General features: G+C 43.9%; 1 protein-coding gene across 3 annotated transcripts in view; it reads right to left on the bottom strand.

Annotated features, from left to right (window-relative positions):
- The window catches only part of SIPA1L1 (signal induced proliferation associated 1 like 1), a 443,906-nt gene that overhangs the window by 411,663 nt on the left and 12,868 nt on the right, over positions 1-19,375 (bottom strand). For all 3 annotated transcript variants that reach the window (XM_057730455.1, XM_057730457.1, XM_057730458.1), the window contains one exon: positions 15,331-15,613. The gene's annotated coding sequence lies outside the window, so the exon portion shown is untranslated. The remainder of the gene's footprint in view (positions 1-15,330; positions 15,614-19,375) is intronic.

Below are 19,375 nucleotides of genomic sequence, written 5' to 3'. Positions count from 1 at the left end.
GTGATAATAAAGCAGAACCTGAAGATCAGGCATTTGAGACATAAACATTTATGAGAACATTTTAAATTCCCTGCTTTTAAAAAAGTGTAAAACCAGTTTTGACCTTGGGACCCTAGAATTTTGGACTTGGGATGATCCCTAAGAGATAATCGTTTTGTTCTCCAGATGGTAAAAAGGATGCCTGGAAGGGTAAAGAGATACACTTAAGGGAACTCAAAGTACAAACAGAGCCAGGTCCAGGTTTGGTTCAACACACCTGTAATGAGGCTGCTACCTGGTATTAATTGTTGCTTCAGGCATTGGGATCCAGAGGTAAAAAAGAACCACTGCTCTTGATGTAGCCCCATGTGTTCAGACGTCCAGATCAGTCCTTGTTCCACTTTCTCCCTCATTCTGAATAGACAACTTGAGAAACAGGAAACTCTATATTTAGCAGCACATGCTTTAGAGATTAGGAAAAAATAAAGGAATATTTCCCCATCTCTCTAGTCTTGAGCCCTACTCCCTAAGCAGAGTCCTACACTGAGTCACAGAGGGTCAATTAGCTCTGCCTCTTTCAGCTTCTTCTTCATGCCTCTCTTTCCATCTCAGAAACTCATCTCTTATTATTCATGTACAACATCTCCGTGGGCAGACCCAGCCCGGTGACATTTCAGTTTATCACATTCTCCCTGTTTGGTGGCAGGTTAGAGGATAGCTTTCGGAGGGTGCATGCACAAAACCTCATTTTCCTTTTTTTTTTTTTTTTTTAAAGAAGGTAGTCAGCCCACCATGGTGGAAAATTCTGCCGTGTAAAGCTGCTCCAGCAGTGTGGAGATGCTGGCTCTGATCTTGGGGCCTGGGATCTCTCCTAACGCTGTTGCCAGGCAGACTTGTTACTGACACACATTTCCTTCCCGATAAGTTGAGTTCTTCCCCCTCCCAACTTCATGATGCCTGCAGCCAGAGCTCGGCTGCAGAAGGAGCCATGCCAGACACTCTGATTCACGCTCCTAAAATATCAGCCTGCCTGGGTACGCGAGTGATGCGATAAATCTGGAAAACATAAATCAGATCATTGGATGCTATATCTGCTCCTGCACATAGGCTGCTGCAGCAGGCACGGTGACATGCCCTCCAACTCTTTGGGGGCTACAGCCAGGAGGAGGTAAAAGGGTGTGGCTTCCAGACCCGGGAAAGGAGGGCAGGAGCTGACATGCAGAAGAGGCTTTAAAACTGTTGACATACATCCCAGACACCAGACATGAAGTGGAGTTCAGGCTCCGAGATTGTCAGGGGGTGCTGGAAAAGGACCCCTAAGGAGTGGCCCCAACATTAGCAAATCTTCCACAGTAAAGAGGTTGTCAATTCCCTGCATTTGGACATCAGAAGGAGGGTTGGCTTCAGCTTTCCTAGGAGTCCAGACAAAATGGAAAATCAAATATACAGAATCTGGAAGATTGGAAGCTTCCTTAAAGAATGCTCTAGAAAAAGCCAACCACAAGGTCCTTCCTTCAGTGAACAATGAAAAAAGTGCCTCCATTGAGCCACTTAATCATTTCAAATTCTGGAAAAGAAGGGCCTTGTCCATTTAGAGGAGTTCAGGCCATTTGATCCCAGGGTTTCTTGATCTGGGCCTGGGGACAGCTGGCTTGTCACAAATGGCAGTTCTCTCCTGGGTCAGACGTGCCAGGATTCCTAGTTCAAAAGTAGTTTTAGAATTGTGTGAAAGTAAGGAGTGTTCATACCTTAGATTCTCAACCCTCGGTCACTACTTTCCTAGGGTTAGGTCCTGTTGTATCAGTGGGACTCTGCCCTAAAATCAGATCAGATTCCCTGGGGCTCTGTGCTGGGGATGCAGGAGAATGAGTAGGAGTGAACAGGAGACAGAGGTGGGATGAGATCGGAGGTGCCACCTAGGGGTAGCTGTGAATGTAAATTAAAGGAAATGAAGGAGCAATCAGTGGCCCACCCAAAAGTGTCCAAGAGTTACATCTTGGGGAGGCAAGAAAGACCCATGAGCAGACTAACAGGTGGCAGGGCCAACGGCTCCACTTGACATCATGGTATCAGATGAGTGAGCGCAGCTCACCTGTCTCTAGGTGTTCAGGTGAATAAGACCATCAATGTGCAACAAGGTGAGATATTAAGAAATTAATCAGAGCTTACCTTTTGTGATACTCTGACCTATCAGCAAAACCAAGGAAAGATAATTTCCCCCTTTCCCTTCCAGGAAAGGCAGCCAGGGCTTTGTGTTCCCAGACCTGGGTGTCCTGACCCCGGGCAGGGAATTTCCAGCTCTTTGTGAGTCAGGCACACCTGGGGAAATAAGGAGGCTTCTAAGAAGGGAAGGGGGTGGAGGTTTATGTGCTGCTTGGGTAAGAGAGTCACCTGGTCTGATCCCAGGTAGGTGATAGGATCCCGGGAACTTGGAAAATGAGATAGGGTACATTTGTGGCATTCTCTACCTGGCCTGTCCCCCATCCTTTGTGCTCCCGCCATGCAGATGAGATTTGGCTGTGGACACTCATGGATCCTGGACTCTTCTGTGGCCTTGAAAGCAGGGTTAAGGGTCCTCTTGGGGGAGCCTGGGGATGCGGAGAGGAGCCCAAAAGGCCATCTTTGTGGCTGCCTGAAATAGCAGTGCCCAACAGAAGGCAGGGACCAGTCCGTGGCAGAGGACTCAAAGAGCAGAAACAGCTGCAGTGACAAGAGTGACCCACGCCAATTGACAATAAACTCGCGCATGGGTTGACCTTGACCATCTTCCAGGTCCAAGACATAGAATTCTACGCACCCTCTGTCTCCTTCTCACAAGCTGATCTCCCTCCACCCCATTCCACGACTCAGAATGACTGACACGGCACCCACAGATTTCCAGTTCACAAGCACGCTCTGTTCTCCCCCTGCCTGGGCCAAGGCACTGGTTGTACAGCTGTGTACCATTTGCACACCATCGCCAAGCACGAGTCCATGCATGTGGGTACTGGGGGGAGACATGTACTGCAGACCGGCCAAGTCCAAGATGCCGACAAGAAACATTACATAAGCTGTTGCAGTTAATGAAAAGCACTTCTACTCTGTTCCTTGTCAGACTGCAAAACCAACAGCTGCACACAATCAGGCACCAACATGCGGGGAGCCCTGCCCTTGTTTGCACAGGAAGCTCCGGCATGTTCCATGTCCCTCTAGAATCACACCACTGAGACAGCCAAGGTCTCAGCTCTGGCCCTGACACATGGCTGGCTTGGACTTTGCTTTCTGAGTTCATTCCACAGCTCCAGGAAAGACAGCACTGCCACGTCCAGGCCTGAGCTTGCCCCTCTGCTGGTGTTTAACCAGGTATCTTCAGGGTCCCCTGATGCCCTAAGACTAGGGTGACTGATTTCCCCCTGTCTCAGTGCCGTCCCCCATCTCTGTGTCACTTTCCAACGTGCCCCCCACGCTCACCCCTTCTTTTTCGTTAGTAAATTCGTAAGGGTTCTTCAAGGTCCAGCTTAAACACCTCTTTCTCTGAAAAGCCTCTTTAACTACCCAGGCAGAAGTCACTGCTTGTGTCTCTGCACTTGGCCACTGCTGCATAGCCCTGTGGATTGCAGGTAATTGCTGACTTGTCTTTCCCACTTACTAGAGAGCAAATCCTTGGAGAAGAGAAATCATATCTCATTAATTCCTCAGCCTTATGTAATACGGGTAAAATAAGTATTTCTTCTTCTTTTACGAATTCATTTAAAAAGGCATACTGTGTAGGTCGAAAGCCCAAACTAGGGAAATACCTGATTTTCAAAAGAGATTACAAGCTATCCAAGTCAAGAATTCTTGTAAAATTGCCTATGGAAAGATAAATTCTTTTCTTAAAAAAAATATACATAACATAAAATTTACCATTTTAAACCATTTTTAAAGCTCTTCATTGGAATATAATCGCTTTACACTCTTGTACCAGCTTTTGAGGTACACCAAAGTGAATCAGCTGTATTTATACATGTATCCCCATATCCCCTCCCTCCCGTGATTCCCTCCCACCCTCCCTGTCCTGGCCCTCTAAGGCCTCACCCATCATCGAGTTGATCTCCCTGTGTTGTACAGCAACTCCCCACTAGCTAGCTATTTCACAGTTGGTAGTGTATCTATGTCTATGCTACTCTCTGACCTCATCCCAGCTTCCCCTTTGCCCCCACCCCCCCTCCCCCCAGCCCCCAAACCCCGTGTCCTCAAGTGCATTCTCTACATCTGCATCTTTATTCTTGCTCTGTCACTGGGTTCATCAGTACCATTCTTTTAGATTCCATATACATGACTTAGCATACAGTATTTGTTTTTCTCTTTCTGGCTTACTTTGCTCTGTGTAACAGTCTCTAGGTCTATCTACCTCATTGCATATAGTTCGAACCATTTTTAAGTGTATAGTTCAGTGGCATTAAGTACATTTACATTGCTGTGCAACCATCACCACCATCCATCTCCAGAACATTTCCACCTTTCTCATCTGAATCTCTATACCCATTAAACACTAACACCCCGTCCCTGCTTCCCCCAGCCTCTGGCCACCACTGTATTACTTTCTGTCTCTGAATTTGACCACTCTCAGTACCTCATATAAGTGGAATTATATACTATTTGCCTTTTTGTGATTCTTTATTTCTCTTGGCATAATGTCATCAAGGTTTATCCGTGTGCACGTGTCAGAACTTCCTCCCTTTTAAAGCTGAATAGTACTTCATCACATGCATGTGTCACGTTTTATTTATTCATTCGCTGATGGACATTTGAGTTGCTTTCATCTCTTGGCTATTGTGAACAATGCTGCTATGAACATGGGTGTAGAATTATCTCTTTAAGACCCCGCTTTCAATTCTTTTGAGTATAAACCCAGGAGTGGGATTCCTAGATCATATGGTATTACTCCGTTTAATTTTCTGAGAAACCATCATACTGTTTTCCACAGTGGCAGCACCATTTTACTTTCCCACCAATGGGCACAAGGGTTCTAATTTCTCTGCATCCTTGCCAACACTTGTTATTTTCTGTTCTTTTTTCCCCCATAATTGCCATCCTAATGGGTGTGAGGTGGTAACTCATTGTGGTTTTGAGAAGTAAAATTGTGCCAAAGAAAATTTTCTTCACTGTTTTTTTTTTTTCAGATTAAAGAAACACATCATGTACTATAGAAAATTTGAAAGGCAGGGAAACAGAAATTTAAAGTACAGGAACACACAAGAGGAAAAAACCACTGGCAATCCAGCAACTGTTAACCTTTTGGGACTGCCCTTCCAGTCTTTCTTTCTATGTAAATGAATTTTTAGGGCAAAAATTCATTTTCTTATTTAGCAACTCCCCACCCAGCCCTGCCCCAAGAAGAGACCTTTTTTGTTCAGTGAATGATTTGCTAAGTTCCCTGAGGGGTACGCTGGAGGAAAAAAATACATTGTTTGGTTTTAGGCTTAATAGCAGCTCTTTGTTTTGCTGAGTGGATGTGTAGCAAAGGCCAAGAGCTCAGGAAATAAGGACACTTTCAGGGGCTGGGGGTGGTGAGAGGGAAGCGCTCGGCAGAGAGGAGTAATGAAAGAGGTGAGCCTGCGACAAGGGAAGAGAGTTTTGAAGGAATGAACAGATGTGAGGAATTTGATCACGCTTCTGTCTCGCTCCAGGAACCTCCGTGACATCCATATTGCTCCCCAGCGGGTGGTGGGGTGTGTTGGCCATCCAGAACATCATGGATGGACCAACCTGGGTAGAAAGGAACAAGAACAGAGGCTTGCCACAGGGCTGGAACAGAAAGAGACCTAGCTTATACCACGTGGGACCTCAGGAAACTTGGGCTCATACTATGTACAATGCTCTGTTGGCATTTCCCCACGTATTGAATAATCTCCTAAAGTATTCTATCTGAGCCGAGACTGGAAACTAGTTACCAAAAATCCACTTCTCCTTCCTGGGCTTCTTTGCAGTGAGATGCGCCCATGTGACTGAGTTTTTGCCAAGGGAGAGTGGAAAGAGTTTGTTGTATTTCTGGGCCAAGGCTTTTAAGAAGCGGTGGTGCCCCCTTCATCCTCCTTTCCCTGCTGCCAGCTTGATGAGGGTGGTGACAAGGCCCTAAGCAATGGGGGCGCCAAGGGATGGAAGGAGCCTAGGTTCCTGAAAAGCCAACGAAACCATGCAGACCAAAGCCAGCTACTGACTAGGAACACTTGTTTCCGATTATTATATGATTGTCATTTCTGTTTATAACAGCCTCCTCTGTCCTAGCTAACATATCATCATTGGATGCAATTTAATTACCCCATATTCTATTATTAGATGGTTAGACTGGATAAACTGCATTTTGAAGTATAATGTTGTGTTTAGTTCAACTGCCCAGTAGTCAGGTATATTAGATAAAAGGGTTTGGCTGCAAGTAACAGAAAACCTAATTGGAACTCACAAACAAGAAGGGATTTATCGGCTAACTGGGAGCCCAGAGGTAAATGGGCTGTATTGATGGCTACAGTGATGTGAGGACTCAATTTCTTTCTACATCTCTTCTTTTTTTATACCCAGCGTTGCCTCCTAGGGCTAACTTGTAGAAGGATTTCATGCATGTGACAGGAGAGTTTGTCTTTCACAACCAACCAAAAGCAGCTCAAAGCTTTGTGCTGACTGGCTCATCCCTGAACCAAACCTTGTGACCATGACAACGGGATTTCCAGTAGCCTAGACCAATCAGGGCTATCTGCTGGAGCTGAGAGTAGGTTTGGTCCCACCCAACGATGGCTCGATGGCTGCCACCAACGATGTTTATCTTTATGTAGAGATGGAGAAACTGGGTTGCCCAGATATACAGAGGAGAAAGTCACTTGATTCCAGCTTTCTCTGAAACAGAGAAAGTTTTTGGAGATGCTAAACAAAAAGGAAGTAATTTCCCCTTTCTATGCACTGAAATATGTCTTTGGAAAAATTACTTTCTGAAAAAAAGACAAGAAAGATGGAAACGGTGAAAGAAGTAGATGATTTAAAGACAAGGGCACAGAGTCAACAACCTGGGGAAAATTAAATGACTTGGAAACAAAGTCTGCATATTTCAGAAAGAATATTTTATAAGCTGCACTTTCATGGTGGGATGGTACAAAGCAGAATAAAAAAAAGGACAGCGGTATATCTTGATGTCACGTGTGGGAAACTAAAGATCAAATCCGTTTCTCGGCTGGTTCCCTCTCTGCTATTGGAATACCTTGCACACTTACGCACATTTAGCATGACTGTCAAGGACACTGTCTCTATGCCAAATTCAGACTAGTTATGCTGATCTCAGCTTTTCCACCAAACAGTATAAATTCATTTTCCTGGACATCACAGAAGAGACTAGAAACGGAAGAGAAGTAGTTAGGTAAATGCTTTTCTTCCTATACTGCATCACTCTTTACCTCTAAGACAGGAATTACAAAGGTTTTACTTGTTGATTCAGAGAGGAATTGGGCCAATTATTTCTATGCACACAAAAATAATTGCTTTCAGTGCAGATGCTCATTGATTGACTTAAAACTCCTGCGTGTAAAATCTGCACAAACAAAAGGAATGTGAAGGGATCTGCTATAATAAGATTAAGCTCAAATGGCAAGGCAGGTGTTGAATTGAAAATTAATTGGCAATGTCAACCACAAAATGATCTAATTCACCTTCTCTACAGAAGCAAGGGAGCCTGCTCTGTTTATTTTTCTGCCTTACTCCCTCCCTAATGTAATTCTTATCTTTCCAATGCAATCCTCAAAATCCAAGTCATCTTCCACTTCCTCCATGGAATCTTCCTGAACTACTATAGCCCCTATCTCCAGACTCCCTGGCACTCACTGAAAAGGTATCAAAGGATAAAGGTGAAAAGCTCAGACTATGATGTCGGACCGGCAATCAACCTAGATCTTTAGTCCACTAGCTGTGTGACCTGGGGCTCATCCACTCTGAGCTTCAGTTTCCTTCTCTGAAGAATGGGACCAAGAGGGTAACTGCAAGAATAAAATGAAATAACGCGTGCAATGAGATAATGCCTGGAGTAGGCACTCGAACAGGGACTTTGAATGTCAACACATTCTTCAAAAGAACACCACTACTCAGAACTTCCTGTTTGATGGCTGGTCAAACGGAAATTTGGATCTTGAAGCAATTTAGAAATGGGCCAAACTCGTTTATGAAAATGGTATTTGTGAGATTGGGATGAGGTTGGAGGGGAGAGGCAATGCTTAACAGATTTTCCATCACCTAAAAAAAAGAATGAACCAATGAGCCTCTTACAGAGGACCACTATGAATTTGTTAATTGAAACAAATCTGTAAGACCCTGGGTGGAGCAACACAAACTAACCAGTGCTTGTACTTGAAGTGGTGAAAGTTTCTTTCTTTCCCAAACACGGATGTTCCACTGCTTGTGTAAGCGGCTTTTGGCAGGAAAGAGCTCTTTGTAGGTGGTACCCTTTTTGTCTTGCCACTAACCTTAAACCAGGCACCCCCATGCTCTACTCATCTCTGGCCCTAGCACCCCTTTCAAATCTTTTGATCACACAATCCCTTGCCTAATCTGTTGATTCTTTCCGTAGATCAAAGAAATGGAAATGAAGAATAAGTAATTATCAGATGACCAGATCTCTTCCCTAGAGTCCCCTTCATAGAACATGAGAGCATAGAAAGAAAAATCACAAGTCGACAGGCCTGCACAGAAGCCCGCACACAGAGGACATGGCGACAGCTCTGACCCCCATCTCAACAATTAACTGAGATTGCTTCCCTTTTTCCCTTTAAAAACTTTCATGGCCAGGCAGAATCTCTGGAGATGGTTTTGGTGGGGGGACACTGAGTCCACCATCTCCCCAGATTGCCAGCATTCTGATTAAAAGCAACTTTCCTTTCTACCAGCATCTCTCTCTCATGTATTGATTTTTGAGTGGTGAGCAGCCGGACCTGATTTGGTAACAGTTGTTCATGTCCAGTGGTAAAAGCCTGGACCACGGAACAGTATAAATCAGCATCAGAGCTCTTGCCCAGTTCCCCACTAGGCATGATCTTGGGAAACTTATGTACTCCCTCCCAAGTATCAGTTTCCTTATCTATGAAATGGGAATAAAATTCTCCCTATATCAAATGGTTTCTGTGAGAATTAAATGAGCTAATTTATGCAAATAATTCAGTTTAGTATCTGACACAGTATATATTCAATAAATGTAAGCAATTATGGTAAAAATAAACTATCCCACAATTCATATTTCTTACTGCTTTTCTTTAGCATTGTCTTCATATGTTCATTTGCTGACTCGTTTGTTTAACCATACCTTTACATGAAACTTGGAGCCGGCACTTTGCTGTTTTATGGAATTTGCATTTTTTTAACCAATAAATCTTTTGAATAGTGCTCTGTGGATATCAAGAATGATAAGAATAAGCATTGTCACAGAAAATCCGTGTAAGCGATGGAAGAACTAGACCCATAGGTGAGGGAGGTTAATATAATTTACAATTACTTATTTGAAAAACCAGCTCCTCTCCCAGATTGAGTTGATTTCCTACCCTCAGCAAGACATGCTTTAAATTCTTCTCAGATGAGAAAAGTTCTAAAAATCATATACCCAAACAAATCATCTACACCTTTGAACTAAATCTGGGAAACTCTGAGTTATGATATTGTGCACCTAATACAGCAGGAATGAACTTAGAGTCATTCTTCGCAGAGAGATTTACAGAAAGGCTGTTCTTTGTATACATTCAGAGATGATGTCATTGTCTCACTGTCGTTGGGAGGGCGCCGGGTATTGTGCTAGGGCTGGGCCCCAGCAATGATGGATGGCTCCTCTACCTGGACCCTTCGAGAACAATAACCCCTTTGTGAGGTATCAGGCCTTTCTTCTGGTGAAAGGAAGAACGGATGCTTGACCTGCAGGAGCCTAACTGTGAGAAAGCTCTAACCACCAAGGCTAAAGGCCACGGACAGGCACTGGCCAGCCATTGAGAATGCACTGAGCCAGACAGACATGCCGCTACCCTCCTGGAGCTTACACTCTAGCAGGAAAGACAGCAGAGACATGACTGGGCAAACATGATTGCAACTGCAATTCGCCCATGAAATACAGAGGGGCACTGGACTGGGACCTGATGGAGAGGGGAGAGGGGAGGTTAGGCATGAGATTGCAGACACAACTTTCATACCAAAACAAGCGTAGCAACGTGATGTAGAACACAAACTAACTTCCGTGTCAGAGATAAAGGTGGATTCAGCAGAGAAATCGCACTTGCCCGGAGTGGGACTGGCTGCACCTCACCCTCTCCTGAGTTCCGCGTTGAGGTTTCCAGCCTCGAGGTACGGCTGAGTAGGAAGAGTCTGAGAAACCCTGGCCAGGGCACAGCAGGCTTGGGCTCGAGGGGCGAAGCCCTCCAAAGAAATGAGAAGACACCTACTGGCCGGCTGGAGGGCAGCACAGGGCCAGGAGATCCTTGGCCCAGACTGGCAGCCTGCAACTCCTATACCTGCGGTGGCATTCTTCAAATTCTTCATGCAGCTTGCAGTGTTGTCTCCTCAGCCCAGGCGGCCCCCCTTGTTTTAAGTTATCATCTAATGTTCCTTCAGGGTGTAGATGAAGCTGTTTGTCATGGGACACAGAGGAGCCAATGGGGCATGTGGTGGGAGGGGAGGAGAAGAGGGGAGGAGAGGGACCTCTGACCCACTCCCCTTCTCTGCCTCACTCTGTTCTTCTCTTTCTTTAGGCAATTATCAACTCATCTGCTACTTATCTAAGTCCACCCCCCGGGGACACAGTAGGCTCAAAGCATCTGCTGTATGATGTCAGCCATCCTCTGAATACTACCCGCACTCCTCTACCCCCACCCCAGCATCTTCAAACTCCTCTGTCTAGACCGGCATGAGGCATTTCTGAGGTGTGGAGAAGGGCCGCTCAGATTGCCATGGGATGAGGAGCCACTGATGAGAAGTGGACACAGAGAGGGCAGCCTTCTCTTTCACACAATGTGTGGGATGGAAACACTTGGAAAAGTCGCACCCGCTCCTGCCCCCAAGGTGGTACCAGTTGCAGGAGAATCTCCAGAACCAGGAAAGCTCACGGCACAGTAGAACCTTAATGCTTCCAGGGACTCACCCCAGAACTACTGAACCCCTGAATTCTTGAACAGCATCAAACCCAAACAGGTCCTGAGTAACACATGTTAAAGGATAACTGAGAAATTAAAACAACACCTTAAAAACTTTAACAATCCTATCACTACAGGACTCCAGTTGTTTGTAATGGTCTCTCACTTTCTTAGATCTCTTGGAGACAGGCTGGGACCTGGCATATTGGAACCCTTTACTGGAGTGTTTGCACCTGGACTATCTCCTCCAGCAACAGAATACCAAAAAAAAAGCTATAAGGCACTAAAAATAACTGCATGCATGCGCAGTTGGGGCAAATTATGAACAATAAGATACAAAAAAGCCACAAACCAACTGCCATTTCTGAGGTGCCGGGAGCAAAAGCAGGGGACTGACTGTGATCCCTGCACACAGCACCACCAAGGGGGTTGGCACCCACCGCTCCAGCTCGAACCACAGATCCACCCCTACCCTCACCCCATTTAAGGAACCAGCCCACCCTCCTTGGAGAGCAAGCAAGGGAACCTGTTATTTGTTTTCACTCCCAATAAAGCCTGGCCTGAATTCCTAGTCTGGCCTCTTATCAATTTCTATTGATTATAGAGCCCAAGGACGCAGGTTGGTAACACCTTGACAAGCATCATTAGCAGCTGTTTGGCTATCAGAATCACTTGTCATGCATAAGACAGTTTTTACTTTTGTAAGAATAATTACAGTGTGTAGGGAATGCCTGTGTTGATGCATGGATGCTGTAATTAACCTCATGCTCCCTGAGATTTGCACACCTGTGCACCAGCTCCCCTATAAAATTTGATGCCTTAAGATACATTTTTTTAATGCTGAGAATTTAATTCATGGTACATTTCAAACCAGCTGGAGAAAGAAGGAAATATCCAATAAATGGTGCTGGGTTGATATGCTACCTGCTTCAGGGCAGAGAAAAGTTAGCCTCCTCTACCCCACCTCACATCTTATCCAATAATTAATTCCTTATGATTAAAGAGCTAAACAAAAACCAAAACTATTGACTTTAAAATATCTGTAGATATAGGATAATTTCAAAAATAAATCTTGAGTTAGGAAAAACCTCTTAAAGCAAGACTTCAAATCCAGAAATGTTAAACAAAATAACTGAGAGATTTGAATCCACAAAAATGGCAAAATTTGCAACTAAAAAGATGCCATGAACAAAATTAAAAATAATGGCACAGCCACTATGGAAAACAGTATGAAGTTTCCCTCAAAAATTAAAAATAGAACTATCCTATAATTCAGAAATTCCACTTCTGGGTATATATTTAAGTAAAATGAAATTACTATCTCCAAGAGATATCTGCACTCCCATAGTCATTGCAGTGTTACCCACAATAGCCAAGACCTAGAAATAACCTAAGTTTGTTTGAGGGAAGAATGGATAAAGAAAAAATGGTATATATGTAGTCTTCAGTCATAAAAAAAGAAGAAATCCTGCCATTTGCAAAAACATGGGTGGACCTTGAGGGCACTATGCTAAGTGAAATAAGTCAGAGAAAGACAAATACTGTATGATCTCACTTATACGCAGGATCTCAAGAAGCCAAGCTCATAGAAAATGTAGAATGGTGATTGCTAGGGGCAAATGTGGGAGACATGGGGAAATGTTGACCAAAGGGTACAAACTCCAGTTACAAGATGATTAAGTTCTGTGGACCTAATGTACAGCATAGTGACTATAGTTAACAATGCTGGGACTTCCCTGGTGGCACAGTGGTTACAAATCCGCCTGCCAACGCAGGGGACATGGGTTTGAGCCCTGGTCTGGGAAGATCCCACATGCCACAGAGCAACTAAGCCTGTGCGCCACAACTACTGAGCCTGCGCTCTAGAGCCCTCGAGACACAACTACTGATCCTGTGTTCTAGAGTCCATGAGCCACAACTACTAAAGCCCGCATGCCTAGAGCCTGCGCTCCACAACAAGACAAGCCACTGCAATGAGAAGCCTGTGCACTGCAACCAAGAGTAACCCCCACTCGCTGCAGCTAGAGAAGGTCTGCATGCAGCAATGAAGACCCAATACAGCCAAAAATAAATAATTAATTAAAAAAAATACTGTATCGTACACTTGCTAAGAGAGTAGATCTTCAGTGTCCTTACCACACACATACACACATGAGATATTTACATGAGGTGGTGGATTCTGAGGATCATTTTGAATATATTAGATATCAAATCATCACATTGTACATTACAAACTTACACAATGTTATGTGCCAATTATATTTCAATAAAGTTGGGGAGAAAAGCCAAAAACAAAATTAAAAACAAAATGACCATACAGAGTGAAGTGAGTCAGAAAGAGAAAAACAAATATCGTATATTAACACATATATGCGGAAAATAGAAAAATGGTACAAATCAACCTGTTTGCAAGGCAGAAACAGAGACACAGATGTAGAGAACAAACATATGGACACCCAGTGGGGAAAGCGGGGAGGGTTGGGGGGGATGAATTAGGAGATTGGGATACCAAATTGTACACTCTAAATACATGCAGTTTATTGTCTGTTAACTGTATCTCAATAAAAGTTCTTAAAAAATTAAAAAAAAAAAAACATTTAAAATCTTTATTATTAAATCCAAAATATGGTCCAAAAAAAACCGGACTGGAAGCAAATAGAGATACACCTTGCAAGCTGCCCCCCCAGCAATCTTTGCTCAGTCGAAACCCTCTTTATCTTTAACACTCAGGTTTCATAGAGCATATATCTCTCTCCAATGTAACATGTTCAGGGCCTAGATTTATACAGAAAATTTCATTTGTACATCCCCCGAACTCAATATAACACTTTAAACAAAGTAGTATATTTATGGTGGAGGGGGCAGGAATTCTTTAGTTACTTTCCAAATACAATTGCAGGAATTTCAGAATCACATGCAGATGTTTTGAAAAGGGCAGAATGTCAACAGAGGGATGTGAGTCAGATGTTGACGGTGCTTAGAGATGCCGTGTGGCTGCACACATGCAAATGTCTGTTAAAAGTCATAGTCACTGAAGAACTCGAGGTATGGGAGGGGGCAGGGGGTGAAGGGGAAACTGAGACGAAGCGAGAGAGTAGCACAGACATATATATACTACCAACTGTAAAATAGTCAGTGGGAAGTTGTTGTATAACAAAGGGAGTCCAACTCGAGGATGGAAGATGCCTTAGAGGAATGGGGCGGGGAGGGTGGGGGGGACTCGAGGCGGGGGGAGTCAAGGAAGGGAGGGAATATGGGGATATGTGTATAAAAACAGATGATTGAACCTGGTGTACCCCCAAAAAAATAATTAAAAAAAAAAAAGTCATAGTCACTGTGTGGTCATCAAGAAGCAATGTTTTCTGCATCTGACATATTAAGTAATTTGTTACATATACTGACTTTCTCTGTGTTTTAGGAAATTGGTTGGTAGTGATGGATTGGCAAGAAAGGGGCTGTTGGTTAATATTTTCACTCTGTGTCTGGTTTTTAGGAAGGTTCCTGCTGGTAAATGAGAGATACTTATATTCACAAGCAGTAGTACAGACAAAGGATTAATATTGAGAAAAAGTATAATTCAATATATTCAAATATGAAAGAATAAAAAACCACTAGGGAATGGGCAAAGAATGGAAACAGACAACTCACAAAACAATGTGAAATTAGCAAATAAATACACTCAACCTTACCAATAAACAAGGAATTTCATTACATGCATTAAAACAATGAATAACCATTTAAAAATTTATCAGATAAACAAAACGTTTAATAATATTAAGAGTTTTTGAGGATTTGGGAAATCAAGCACATTGCTGATGTCTGTGTACACTGATGAAGGCATTTTTCCAAGCAAACTGGTGGTATCTATTAGAAATGGTAATGCACACATGCTCTACTTTAACAATTAATTTCTAGAAACCTATTATTCACAAATACACATGTGCAGAAAGACATGTTCATAAGGATAAATATTATAACATTATTTGTAATATAAAAACTGAAAAGATCCAAAATACACCAAGAACTTAAATATATTATGGCATGAAACGCCGTATAGTTGCTAGAAGGAGTGGGATAAGCTTATATGTGCTGATATGAAAAGGTCTCTGAGGCAGATTAAATGAACAGAGTAAGCTGCAGAACATGTGAATATTCTACATTTATGTGCATGTATATACATTCACACACACACACATACACACACAGGCAAATACATAAGAAAGGGGACTGAAATGTTGAGAGCAGTTACCTCTGGGAGGGAAGTCATCCTAAGAGGAGGTAGCGGGAGATGTCTTCTTGTTCACCAAACTTTCCAGTTTCTTTCCCAGCTGCGCTCCTCTCTGCAAGAGGATATATCCCCACACTGTTGACCTCAGGAATGGTCATGTGACTTGCTTTGGCCAAAGAAGTGATGTTGGTCACTTTTGTGCAAAGTTTTAGAAGTCAGGGCCTTATTTGTCTTGTCTTTTTCTTTCTGCCAAAAGATTGATGGTGTTCCAGATGGAGGCTAGGTTTTTCCATCAGCTTTGGTTCTGGAGTGAAAAATGCAAGAAACAGAGCTTGTAGCCAACTCGTGAAAGACACGTAGTATGAACGAGAAATAAACATTTGTTGCTATAAGCCACTGAGATTTCGGGGGGTGTTTGTTTTTGCAGTAAAACATGGCCTACTCTGACTGATAGAAATAAAGGAAGACTTCCACAGATTTTCTTTGTGTATTTCTCAACTGTATCAGCATTTTGTAATATATATATACTTAGATATTACTTGTACAATAAATTAATTTTTAAAAATTGACATCTTAGCAAAATTATAAATGACTATATGTCAAGGACCTTCAGGATTGTTGATGAACAGAGACTGCAAAGTTAAATCCTGGAATTCCAAGGGCAATGTCGAAGTGCCTGCCTGAGACCTGCAGGCCTACACACCATGGCTACAGCCTGTAGTGCTGGGAAAAGGGAAAAGGTGTGTCATCAAACCAGTGGCCAAGAAATGCAGTGGTTAAGTGGATATGTGAGAATTCTTCTTGTGTACATTAGTTGGGGAGGTCAGGGCAGTAAACATTCTATCCCCAACCACAGTGCCAGAGGGCATCCAAATAAATGGCGGGACCACAGTGGGTGCTTTTCCAGATATTGGGAGACATAGTTCTTCCACAGCAGGGATTGAGTGGTAATTACTGCTGACTCACAGCTGTCTGAATGTGTCAGACCCATCAGATGTGTCTGGGACACAAAGAATTTGAGAACCACCGACCCAAGAAATAGAGCAGATAATTGCATGTGGACTCTCACTTCCTGGTGGGCTTGCTGCCCCTTGCTCAAATTCCAGACTTATTCATTGATTGTGTGCCTTCTCTGTGTCAGGCACTGTCATTGCCAACAGCCTCACAATCTTAGCTCTCAAACTCACGGCCCAGATCAACAACACACACTCTGAGGCAGGGACAATAGTAATAGCTGTAGCAACCCTTTCTTAAGGGGGCAGCAGTTTCCCAGCATTGTGCCAGGTATACATTATTTCTAATTTTCAAAAAAAATCCTGCAAGCCACGTATAGTTACCCCTACTTTTCTGAATGAAGAAACTGAGGTGGAGAGAAATTAGTGAACCTCCTTCAGTTCTGAGAGTCCCTAGGTAAGGGTCAGTCTCAAGTTCCTTTTGTTGTCTAAACAAGTCACCTTCTCTGCAAAGGGATGATTCATAACAGCATCAGAGGGGAAGTGACTGAGCCTTGAGTCAGAACTTTAACCTGCAGAGCAGGGTGCAAAGACCCAGCTCTTTGCTTATGCTGCCCCCGGAGGGCGAGGCAGAGCCTGGCTAATGGCCAGCCTGGCGATCTGACTTAGGTTAACTATGGTTAGCATGCCTCCCATCTCTGCCCACACCCTGTCCTTCTTCTAGTACTGGAAGTAAACATCTGCCTTGCTCAGGGCATGAGGGTGGGAGTAAAGAAAGTCCTCACAATAGGTCTGCTGTTGTGCAAAGAATTCTAGAAGACGCAGATCTGGGTTGTGGCAGCACATGAGGCCCCAAGGTCCAACCCCTCGAGTCCCTCCCATGGCTGAGGTTGAGGAATCCATCCCACGCATTTTCCATCAGCTCGGTACTCTGTTTAACCTTCTTCCTAGTGAAGCACTCAGCACAGAGAAACACCCTAGGAAATCTAACTCAGGGCTGTTCTTGGTTTATTAAGGAAATTTCACCTACACAAGGACGTGTCAGGGTTCCCAGCCCCAAGACTGTAATCATGTGGGGCTCATTTTCCCACCCAACGGAGGAGCAGAGAACAGTGAGTAAAGGATGGTTCACCAAAGAGCCAAAAATCTCCCGAGCAAGAGGTCGTGCGGGGTGGTCTCTTTTCCCGGGCTCTGCTTCAGGGTTGAGGTCAGAGGATTCAGTCAATCTATGCATCCGAGGACCAGCAAGGCCCCCAGGGCACTCAGAACAGAGTCAGGGGCTTCTCAGTCAGATGAGAGAAATTCTGGGCAACCTACAGAATGGCAAGTCAGATTCTGATAAGTGGCTCAGCTCTGTATTGTGGATGGAAGTAAGAGGAAAAAAAAAGATTCATGCAAATCTCCCAACAGGCATTCCAGCTGGCTCTGAAATGGCAAATAAGAGAGAAAACTTGAGCAAGAGGTGAAGAGGATATGAGGATGCACCTGGGACACATGCGCTTCTCCCCGGGATGTGAGAAAACTGCACAAACATTTTGGTGGTGCACCAGGTGGTAGAGGTTTCATTAGAGTTTTGATTCAATGAAATGGAGAGCTGAGTTTATTCTAGTGTCAGATTTTATCTTAATAGTGTTGGACATGACTCTACACCTTTATTTATGGACTCATCAAAGGTCAGAAGGGGTCAGTTTTTAGTGGTACTCAACTGTGCTTTTTAGGAGAAATTTTGTGCCCTTATGAAGCTAGTGTGCAAAATCTCAGGGGGTAGTCATCCTCAGGGTTGTGCAAATGGGCACCCCTTACCTCTTACCTGTCCCCAGGTGCCTCACTAATCTCACTCTAGACATGGCCCTGGGGTCAAGAACAGTGCCAAGGAGAGAATAGGAGCTCAGTTGTTGAATGAATAAAGGTCCAAACAAACAAGGTGTAGAAGGACATTCAGTGGAAACCTCTAGGTACTGAATGTTTTCACGGCCTTTGAACACCCTGTTTTCCAGAAGGCTCATGTGGAGGCAGGTGAATAGGACCTTTAGTGTTGCAGTTATCTTAGACAACTTGGGCAGCTATAGCAAAATACCACAGACACATCTATTTCTCAGAGTCCTGGACTTTGGAAGTCCAAGATGGAGGTGCTGGCTAGTTCAGGTCCTGGTGAGGGCCCCTTCTCGGCTTGTAGATGGCCGCCTTCTCATTATGTCTTCACATGGCAGAGAGAGAGAGAGCTCTGGTCTCTCTTCTTCTTCTTATGAGGACACCAATCCCATTGTGGGGCACTCCACCCTCATGACCTCAAATAAACCCAACCACCTACCAAAGGCTTCCCCTCTGAACATCATCACATTGGGGGTTAAGACTTCAACATATCGATTTTGGTGGGACATAAACATTAAGCCCATGTCAGTAACATATTAAGATTACATATTTTGGGTCCCTGCTTCTGTACGAAAGTTTGATCACTGAGGTTGACAGAATTCTGAGATGGCTACCAAGATTCCCACCCAGAGGTGTGCACACTCTGTGTAATCCCCTTCCTTGAGGTGGGTGGGCCTGGCCTAATCAGGTAAGCTCCTTAAAGAGGGTCTAGCTGTCAGAAATGGAAGAAGTCAGAGAGACTGGAAATGTGAGAGGGATTTTTCCTGGGGCCTTGAAGGAGCTAAGAGCTGTGTTGTAAGAGGGCCTATGGAGGGGATCACATGGTGAGGAAACATGGGAGGCTTCTAAGAGCTGAGAGAAATTCCCAGCAACAGCCAAAAATGTAAAGGGGACCCTCAGTCCTACAACCAAAAGTAACTAAATTCTGCCTAAAGCTATGTGAGCTTGGAAGAGCATGCCATGCTTCAGATGAGGCCCCAGCCTGGCTGACACCTTGATTTCACCTTATAAGACTGTGAGCAGAGAACCCAGCCACACCATGACTGATCTACAGAATACTGTGATAATAAATTCTTGATGTTTTCAGCCTCTAAGTTTATGGCTATTTGTTACACAGCCTAGAAAAGCAATACAATCTCCTTTCTACAGGAGATCAGCCCACATCTCTGAGTTCCTTTATCTTACTAAAAACAGCTTCTATTTGGTTGTGACATTTTCCCTTATATTAATACACAACCTCC

The sequence above is a fragment of the Hippopotamus amphibius genome, chromosome 4, assembly GCF_030028045.1.
Source record: "Hippopotamus amphibius kiboko isolate mHipAmp2 chromosome 4, mHipAmp2.hap2, whole genome shotgun sequence".
Taxonomy (NCBI): Eukaryota; Metazoa; Chordata; class Mammalia; order Artiodactyla; family Hippopotamidae; genus Hippopotamus; species Hippopotamus amphibius.
This window is presented reverse-complemented; position numbering and strand designations above follow the sequence as displayed.